Source organism: Triticum urartu, chromosome 6 (genome assembly GCF_003073215.2).
Source record: "Triticum urartu cultivar G1812 chromosome 6, Tu2.1, whole genome shotgun sequence".
NCBI classification, from domain to species: domain Eukaryota; kingdom Viridiplantae; phylum Streptophyta; class Magnoliopsida; order Poales; family Poaceae; genus Triticum; species Triticum urartu.
In genome coordinates this window covers 168,488,204-168,495,604 of record NC_053027.1, presented here as the reverse complement: position 1 = coordinate 168,495,604, position 7,401 = coordinate 168,488,204, and positions in this window count along the sequence as shown.

Here is a 7,401-nt window from a genome sequence, read left to right as displayed (position 1 = left end):
GGTGTGGCGCGCATGCGGGGCCATGTGGCGCGAGGGGAGAGGCTGAGCGGCGGCGGGGTTACGTCCGGTCAGGACGGAACATGTCCGGCGGCGAGAGGGAAGATCTTAGGGTGTGCACGCCGAAATTTCGGGGAGGTCATATATAGGTAGAGGGACCTTAGGACAGTCAAATGAGGTGTAGTTTTGTCCCACACGATCGTGATCTGACGACGGAGGACATGAAGATGGTTTAGATGGGTTATTGGCCTGTTTTGGAGGAGTGTTGGGCTGCAACACACAAGAGGCCTTTGCGGTTACCCGGTTAACCGTTGGAGTATCAAACGGACTCCAAATGGCACGAAATTTGACAGGCGGTCTACCGGTGGTGTACCAAGGCCGCTTGGAAAATATCGGTCCAATCCAAGAAAGTTTAACACCCACTCATGAAAAGAGACAGAAGGGGGCGCCGGAGGACGTAGGAGTGTCGGATTGCAAAACGGACAATGGGGAAAATGCTCGGATCCATGAGACGAACACGTATGCAAATGCGATGCACATGATGACATGATATGAAATGCATGACATGAACAAAATGCAAAACGAAGACAAACCCAACAACGAAGGGAATCTCATAACTTAACGCCGAAAATGGCAAGAGTTGGAGTACAAATATGGTAAGTTACATCGGGGGTGTTACACTCCGTATGACGGAGAGGTATCTCTAGGCCCACTCGGTAAGACATCATCGTAATGAGATCAATGTGACTAAGGGGTTCATCACGGGATGATGCATTACGAAACGAGTAAAGAGACTTGCTGTAACGAGATTGAACAAGGTACCGGTATACCGACGATCGAATCTCGGGCAAGTGCTATACTGGAAGACAAAGGGAATCATATACGGAATTGATTGAATCCTTGACATCGTGGTTCATCCGATGAGATCATCGTGGAACATGTGGGAGCCAAAATGAGTATCCAGATCCCGCTGTTGGTTATTGGCCGGAGAGATGTCTTGGTCATGTGTGCATAGTTCACGAACCCGTAGGGTCTACACACTTAAGGTTTGATGACGCTAGGGTTATAGGGAATAGATGTACGTGCTTACCGAATGTTGTTCGGAGTACTGGATGAGATCCGGGACGTCACAATGAGTTCCGGAATGGTCCAGAGGTAAAGATTTATATATGGGAAGTCCCGTTTTGGACACCCGAAGTGTTCTAGGCGTTATCGGTAATGTACCGGGACCACCGAAAGGTTTCGGGGGGTCCACCGGGAGGGGCCACCAGCCCCGGAGGCCTGCGTGGGCCAAATGTGGGAAGGGACCAGCCCCTATGTGGGCTGGTGCGCCTCCCACAAAGAGGCCCAAGGCGCAGGGAAGGGGGAAGGGGGAAACCCTAGGCTCAGATGGGCCTAAGGCCCACCTAGGGTGCGCCCCCCTCTGGCCGCCCCCTAGTTGTATCTAGGGCTGGCCGCCACCCCTAGGGGGGAACCCTAGATGGGGGCGCAGCCCCTCCCCTCCCCCTATATATAGTGGGGGTTTTGGGGCTGCTAGAGACATGACTCTCCCTCTCTCTTGGTGCAGCCCTACCCCTCTCCCTCCTCGCCTCTTGTAGTGCTTGACGAAGCCCTGCTGGAGTGCCACGCTCCTCCACCACCACCACGCCGTCGTGCTACTGCTGGACGGAGTCTTCCCCAACCTCTCCTCTCCTTGCTGGATCAAGGCGCGGGAGACATCACTGGGCTGCACGTGTGTTGAACGCGGAGGCACCAGTGTTCGGTGCTTAGATCGGATTCAGCCGTGATCTGAATCGCTTCGTGTAAGACTCGTGATAACCCACAAGTATAGGGGATCGCAACAGCTTTCGAGGGTAGAGTACAACCCAAATTTATTGATTCGACACAAGGGGAGCCAAAGAATATTCTCAAGTATTAGCAGCTGAGTTGTTAATTCAACCACACCCGGAAACTTAGTATCTGTAGCAAAATGTTTAGTAGCAAAGTAATATGATAGTGATGGTAACGGTAACAAAAGAGTAACGAAAGCAAAGTAATGTTTTTGGTGTTTTGTAGTGATTGTAACAATAGCAATGGGAAAGTAAATAAGCGTAAACCAGTATATGGAAAGCTCGTAGGCATCAGATCAATGATGGATAATTATGCCGGATGCAGTTCATCATGTAACAGTCATAACATAGGGTGACACATAACTAGCTCCAATTCGTCAATGTAATGTAGGCATGTATTCCAAATATAGTCATAAGAGCTTATGGAAAAGAACTTGCATGACATCTTTTGTCCTACCCTCCCGTGCCAGGGGAGTCCTAATGGAAACTAAGGGATATTAAGGCCTGCTTTTAATAGAGAACTGGAATAAAGCATTAGCACATAGTGAATACATGAACTCCTCAAACTACGGTCATCACCGGTAAGTATCCCGATTATTGTCACTTCAGGGTTAACGGATCATAACACATAATAGGTGACTATAGACTTGCAAGATAGGATCGAGAACTCTGATATATTGATGAAAACATAATAGGTTCAGATCTGGAATCATGGCACTCGGGCCCTAGTGACAAGCATTAAGCATAGCAAAGTCATAGCAACATCAATCCCAGAACATAGTGGATACTAGGGATCAAACCCTAACAAAACTAACTCGATTACATGGTGAATCTCATCCAACCCATCACCGTCCAGCAAGCCTATGATGGAATTACTCACGCACGGAGGTGAGCATCATGAAATTGGTGATGGAGGATGGTTGATGATGACGACAGCGATGAATCCCCCTCTCCGGAGCCCCGAACGGACTCCAGATCAGCCCTCCTGAGAGGTTTTAGGGCTTGGCGACGACTCTGTATCGTAAAACGCGATGATTTCTTCTCTCCTATTTTTTCTCCCTGAAAGCAGTTATATAGAGTTGGAGTTGGAGTCGGGCGGTCTCCAGGGGGCCCACGAGGTAGGGGGCGCGCCCTAGGGGGGGGGGCTCCCCCACCCTCGTGAGAAGGGTGTGGCCCCCCTGGTCTTCATCTTTGGCGAAGATTTTTTATTATTTATTGTAAAATATCCCGTGGAGTTTCAGGTCATTCAGAGAAATTTTGTTTTCTGCACATAAAACAACATCATGGCAATTCTGCTGAAAACAGCGTCAGTCCGGGTTAGTTCCATTCAGGTCATACAAGTTAGAGTCCAAAACAAGGGAAAAAGTGTTTGGACAAGTAGATACGTTGGAGACGTATCAACTCCCCCAAGCTTAAACCCTTGCTTGTCCTCAAGCAATTCAGTTGACAAACTGAAGGAAATAAAGAAAAAACTTTTACAAACTCTGTTTGCTCTTGTTGTTATAAATATGTCAAGCTAGCATTCAAGTTTTCAGCAAAGATTATAACTAACCATATTTGCAATAATTCTCAGGTCTCATGTTTACTCATATCAATAGCATAATCAACTAGCGAGCCATAATAATAAATATCGGATGACAACACTTTCTCAAAACAATCATAATATGATATAACAAGATGGTATCTCGCTAGCCCTTTCTAAGACCGCAAAACATAAATGCAGAGCACCTTTAAAGATCAAGGACTGACTAGGCATTGTAATTCATGGTAAAAGAGATCCAATCATAGTCACAGCCAATATAAATTAACAGTAATGAATGCAAATGACAGCTGCGCTCTCCAGCTAGTGCTTTTTAATAAGAGGGTGATGACTCAACATAAAAGTAAATAGATAGGCCCTTCGCAGAGGGAAGCAGGGATTTGTAGAGGTGTCAGAGCTCGGTTTTAAAATAGAGGTGACTAATATTTTGAGCGGTATACTTTCATTGTCAACATAACAATCAAGAGATGGCGATATCTTCCATGCTACACACACTATAGGCGGTTCCCAAACTGAATGGTAAAGTTTATACCCCCCTCCACCAACAAACATCAATCCATGGCTTGCTCGAAACAACAAGTGCCTCCAACATACATCAGGTCCCAAGGGGAGTTTTGTTTGCAATTATTTTGATTTAGTTTGCATAAAGTATGGGATTGGGCATCCCGGTGACCAGCCATTTTCTCGTGAGTGAGGAGCGGAGTCCACTCCTCTTGAGAATAACCCGCCTAACATGGAAGATACAGACAACCCTAGTTGATACATGAGCTATTCAAGCATACAAAACAGGATGATTATTTGAAGGTTTAGAGTTTGGCACATACAAATTTACTTGGAACGGCAGGTAGATACCGCATATAGGAAGGTATCGTGGACTCATCTAGAATAACTTTGGGGTTTAAGGAGTTTGGATGCACAAGCAGTATTCCCGCTTAGTGCAGGTGAAGGCTAGCAAAAGACTGGGAAGCGACCAACTAGAGAGCGATAACAGCCATGTACATGCACTAAAACTAATAAACATTGGATGCAAGCATGAGTAGGATATAATCCACCATGAACATAAATATCGTGAAGGCTATGTTGATTTGTTTCAACTACATGCGTGAACATGTGCCAAGTCAAGTCAATTAAATCATTCAAAGGAGGATACCACCCCATCATACCACATCATAACCATCTCAATAGCATGTTGGCACGCAAGGTAAACCATTATAACTCATAGCTAATCAAGCATGTCACAAGCAACTATGATCTCTAATTGTCATTGCAAACATGTTTATTCATAACAAGCTGAATCAAGAACGATGAACTCATCATATTTACAAAAACAAAAGAGGTCGAGTTCGTACCAGCTTTTCTCATCTTAGTTAGTCCATCATATATCATCATAATTGCCTTTCACTTGCACGACCGAACGATGTGAATAACAATAAGAGTGCGCGTGCATTGGACTAAGCTGGAGTCTGCGAGCATTTAGTAAACAGGAGAAGACAAAGCAATATGGGCTCTTGGTTAAATCAACAATAAAGCATATAAGAGCCATTTCAACAATTTAATCATGGTCTTCTCCTATTGACCCCCAAAGAAAAGAAATAAAACTATTTACACGGGAAAGCTCCCAACAAGCAAAAGAAGAACAGGAAATCTTTTTGAATTTTCGTTTTTAATTACTACTACAAGCATGGAAATTAAATTAATTAAAAGCTACAACTATTTTTTTGGTTTTTCTTAAGGTTTATTAAACACACAAGAAGAAAGCATAAAAAGGAAATAAACTAGCATGGATGATACAATGAAAAAGTATGAGCACCAACATCTAGCAATGAGTGTGTGAACATAAATGTAATGTCGGTGAGAAATACGTACTCCCCCAAGCTTAGGCTTTTGGCCTAAGTTGGTCTACGGCCACGGCTGGCCTGGCTGATATCCATAATAATAGTTGTTGGGGTCGTACTGTGATGCAGCGGCTATCGCCTCTTGAGCTGCAGTGTGGCGACGAGCGGCCTCCGCCCTCCTCTCGTACTCATCTGCCTCCTCTCTGGTAATAGTATATTCTCCTCTTGCCTGATAATCAAAGAAAGCAGGAGCAGGGAGAGTAATACGGATAGCACGGCGTCTGTCAAAGATTAGTCGGTACTGGAGAGGTGATTCGTTCCTCTCGACAAAATGGTGGTGAACCATAGCATTAAAATCTAGATAGGAAGGAGGTAATTCAATATCATCTTCGCGTACATCTATACCAAGAAAATTAGCTACGTGAGTTGCATAAATTCCACCAAGGAAATCCCCATTAAGTCTATTAATATGCAACCTACGTGCAATAATGGCTCCCATATGATAAGATTGGTCTCCTGACACAACACTCCTGAGAATGCTAAGGTCAGGGACACACATGTGACATGCTTCATCCTTAGCATTTATGCACCTACCTATGAAGAGAGCAAAATAATGTATAGCAGGAAAGTGAATGCTCCCTATTGTAGCTTGCGTTATATCTCTACATTCCCCTACAGTTATACTAGCAAGAAAGTTTCTAAATTCAGATTTAGGGGATCCTTAACACTACCCCATTGTGGAAGTTTGCATGCAGTGGTAAAATCCTCTAAGTCCATGGTATAAGATTTATCATAAAGATCAAACAGGACAGTTGGAGAATTACGTGAAGTGGAAAATCCAAACCTCCTCACAAAAGAGCTTGTGAGATCATGATACTGGGGGCATTTGTCTGCCTCAAAGTCCTCAAGACCGGCATTACGCAAATATGCGTTAAATCTTCTTTAATTCCCGCTCGATCCATAAAATTTTCAGAAGGCCACTCACAAGGACGCACTGGAGCCTCTCTTGGTGGCTCTTCGTCAGCATCACGCGTTGCAAGCCTGGGTCCTTACTTCTTTGAAGAACCACCTTGGAACATTTTCCTAAGAATATTTCTTCCTCTGAAAAATTCTGAAAATTTTTAGTAACTTCAAAATAAAAGTAAACCAAACTCAATAATATTAATAGCAACTACTCCTACAAGTGCCTAGAGCCTATATCATGCATCAAAACTACTTTTGACCATATAAATTTGACATGCAAGCTCAAGAACAGGGTCACCTAAGCAGCAAAAATTTCAATGAATAAAGCACTAGAACAAAAACTAATTGGACCAATGGACGAGTCACATACCAAGGAACAATCTCCCCAAGCAGTTTTGTGAGAGGTGCTTTGAGCAAGGAGATTGAAAATGGCAGCAAAACGAGCTTGGAGTCGGGTTTGAGCTGGTTATTCGTGTTTGTGGGAGGAAGATGAAATGTGTGGGTGTAGGAATAAGTGGAGGAGGGCCACCGTGGGCCCACGAGGTAGGGGGCGCGCCCTCCACCCTCGTGGCAAGGTGGTTGGCCCCCCTGGTGTGTTCTCTGTTCCATAAATCCTCAAATATTCTAGAAAAAAATCGTATTTAATTTTCAGGGCATTTGGAGAACTTTTACTTTCGAGGTATTTTTATATTGCAAGGATAATCAGATAACAGACAGAAAAATATTTATTTTTATTTTATTTCAACTAAATAATAGAAAGTATAGAGAGGGTACAGAAGGTTGTGCTTCTAGTTTATCCATCTCATGCTCATCAAAAGGAATCCACTAACAAGGTTGATCAAGTCTTGTTAACGAACTCATTCCAAATAACATGGAACCGGAGAAATTTCGAATAACACTATGTTACCTCAACGGGGATATGCACATCCCCAATAATAAGAATATCATATTTCTTCTTGACAGTAGGAAGAGGAAATTTAAAACCTCCAATAATAATCGATGGAATTTTTCCAATAGAGTTGATACTATGAACTTGAGGTTGTTTCCTTGGAGAGTGTACCGTATGCTCATTACCATTAACATGAAAAGTGACATTGCCTTTGTTGCAATCAATAACATCCCCTGCAGTATTCAAAAAGGGTCTTCCAAGGATAATAGACATACTATCGTCCTCGGGAATATCAAGAATAACAAAGTCCGTTAAAATAGTAACATTTGCAACTACAACAAGCACATC